General features: G+C 49.8%; 1 non-coding gene across 1 annotated transcript; it reads left to right on the top strand.

Moving 5' to 3' along the window:
* Positions 1-831: 831 nt before the first annotated feature.
* Positions 832-916, top strand: LOC136581175 (small nucleolar RNA SNORD34). The gene has a single exon (XR_010787049.1). It is a non-coding gene; the product is annotated as a small nucleolar RNA SNORD34 (small nucleolar RNA).
* The last annotated feature ends 2,268 nt before the right edge of the window (positions 917-3,184 follow it).

Here is a 3,184-nt window from a genome sequence, read left to right as displayed (position 1 = left end):
AGCGCGATCCCTCTGTGAACTCTTTCCCTGCCGTGATCTACTTAGATCGCGGCAGGGAAGGGGTTAACAGCGGGGGGGGGCGCATCTCCGATGTCCCCCCGCTGTTACAGCGGGACGCCGGCTGTGACTGACAGCCGGCTCCCGCTGCGGGATAGCGCGGGATCTTATGCGATCTTGCGCTATCCCCAGGACGTACTGGTACGTCCTGTTGCGGGACGTACCGGTATGTCCTGGAGCGGGAAGGGGTTAAAAATGTTTTTTTTCTACAGCGTACATAGGAATGAGAACTTTCACCCCAAAATGGATACCCCCGTTTGTCCCGTGTTCAGAGACATACCCATTGTGGCCCTAATCTTCTGTCTGGATGCACAACGGGACCCAAACTGAACGGAGCATCCAACTTTAACTGTCTTAACTGTTACATGATCTCCATTCTCCATGGATAATGGCGATCACGTGACCGAAGATGCTCACCGCGGCCCTCCATGGCATCTCCAAGCTCTTGGCTACCTCTAGTAGCCAGGAGAAAGGAGATTTAAAATTTCCTCTTTCCCTTCCCAGCTTCTGCGCTTGCGTCCGCCATTTTGGCGACGGGCACATGTGCCAAAGCTGGGGAAAGGTCCACGAATAAGGATCCCATCGGGGGACATTGCCAGTGGCCTTGGTTTAGCAATTTCACCTCCCCTCATGGATCGGATCCGTGACGGGAGGTGAAAATTGAGCTCTTTTTTTTCTATGTGATCGCTTTTATTTAATGGATAGCGGCGATCATGTGAATGGGAACCGCATACTGTGCCCCCCCCATGAAATCTCCATACTCTTGGCTCCTATATTAGGCATTGATGATTAACGATTTCTACGTATATTGTCTGATAAATCGGAATTTGAGAAAAATTGACACACTATTGAGTCTTATGAATGCTCACTCCAATCCAATCCAATAAGGATTGACACACTATATAATTTGTGAGCAAGAAATCTTCAGCAATACCAAAACAGTGCCGAGGATTGCGTTGTATTTTTTCGTTCTTTGGTGTCTGTCTTGTCGGCCCTATTTTAATGAGAATCAATAAAAGATTGTTTTAGGTTGCCTAACTGTGAAGGACTTCTACTTTAAGTTACTATAGACTTCTTCTGCCCCAGTAACTAGTTCCAGGTGCGGAGGGATTTTAAATTACCCCGGCAATCTGCGGCTTTTGCGCCTGCGTCCGCCATTTTGGCGATCGGCACGTGCACAGAAGCCGGGGTAAGGTCTGCGGATAAATCCAGGGGCCTTAGGGCTCATGTCCACGGGCAAAATAAGAATTAAAATCCGCAGCAGATTTTAACTCTTCTCCTGCCCGCGGATCCGCGTCCCATAGGGATGCATTGACCACCCGCGGGGTAGATAAATACCCGCGGATGGTCAATAAAAGGGATTTTAAAAAAAATGGAGCATGAAAAAATCCGGACCATGCTCCATTTTCGTGCGGGGCTCCCGCGGGGACGGCTCCCGCGGGCTTCTATTGAAGCCTATGGAAGCCGTCCGGATCCACGGGAGACCTAAAATAGGAATTTAAAAGAATTACTCAACCGGAGCGGGCGGGGAAAGCCTTCTCTTCCTCACGGCCGGATCTTTCTTGCTTCGGCTCGGCGGATGTGCCCGGCGCATGCGCGCGGCACGTCGACGACGTGCCGGCGACGTGCCGCCGGCGTGACGAATTCATCCGCCGGCCGAAAAAGAAGATCCGGCCGTGAGGAAGAGAAGGCTTTCCCCGCCCGCTCTGGATGGGTAAATGCTTTTAAATTGCTATTTTCAGCGCTCATGTCCGCGGGGCAGGAGGGACCCGCTGCAGATTCTACATGGAGAATCTGCAGCGGATCTGATTTTCCCCGTGGACATGAGGCCTTAGGTACATAATTTCATCTCCCCTCACGAATATGATCCATGAGGGCAGATGAAACAAACTTTTTCTCACTTTTTTTTTTTTTTTTAACTTTTTAAAACTTTCACATGATTGCTGGTATTCATTGGATAGCAGCGATCATGTAACCGGGAACTGCATACAGCGGCTCCCAGTGACAGCTCCCTGCTCTCAGCCAACTAATACTAGGTGGGAGCAGGGAGTTTCTCAATTTCCCAGGCCTCCTGGCCCTTTGCACATGTGTGTGATGTAATGCGTCTGGCGTGCAGACGCCAGCGGCAAGTCCGGGGAGAACGAAGAAGACGCCGGACATTGCGGACGACGGGGGGTGAGTATTCTCAGCTCCCCTTACGGATCCGTAAGGGGAGCTGAAACTTCATTCATTTATTTTACTGGCCATTGACTTTAACGCGATCGCCAGTATCCGGTGGATAACGGCGATCGTGTGACCGGGAATGGGACCCCGCAGCCCGGGATGACTGCTCCATGCTGCCGGTTATTGGAGGTAGCCGACAGCATGGAGCTGTCACATCCAGAGCCTGCATAGCTTTCATTCCCAGAGGATGCATGTTTTTACATCCTCTGGGAATTAAGCTCAGCAGGCCAGGACGTAAACACACTATGGGCTGGTCCCTTCATCTTCCTCTCCACCTCCGTTTTCGTATAAGGAACAAAAAATGGGTCCTCGCCAGGCCGCTACGTCTTCTATATATTTGTCTGTTTGTTGCAGCATCGCGCACAAACGGCACGACCGGCTGACAGGACATTTTGCACACAGTATAATTTAATAGGCTAAAAAGATTCTGAAATGTCATTGTCTCAGCAACCTTATTTGCATTTTTTGGCCTTTGCTTGAATTTTAATGCAGCGCCCCCAAAGTTTGCTTCTACCAGTGGATTCTACAGACTCGATTTAGTATTCATGGTTGTTTCCAACAAGTAATTCCCACTAGAAGAGGCGGACTGAGCGCTGACAATGTGTGTTTCAGGACGGCTTCTTAGCCCCCGTCTAACCCCGGGGGAGCCCCCCATCATTTGCCCATTTTGTACTTCCTAATTCCACCATCGATGTCCGTGTGGATAACAGTTAGCAAAAATGATCCCCAGACAGGAACACATGGAGCAAATGTATGAACACCGGCCCTCATTTATCAGAACTGTCTAACAGGAAAACAGTTTTTGGTGCCCTTAGCAACCAATCACAGCACAGCTTTCATGTTACCTCAGCAGTATAATATATAACAACCAATCACAGCACAGCTTTCATGTTACCTCAGTATA

This window comes from Eleutherodactylus coqui, chromosome 10, assembly GCF_035609145.1.
Source record: "Eleutherodactylus coqui strain aEleCoq1 chromosome 10, aEleCoq1.hap1, whole genome shotgun sequence".
NCBI lineage: Eukaryota > Metazoa > Chordata > Amphibia > Anura > Eleutherodactylidae > Eleutherodactylus > Eleutherodactylus coqui.
The sequence above is the reverse complement of the archived record's forward strand: the minus strand, read 5'-3'. Positions and strand labels throughout refer to the sequence as shown.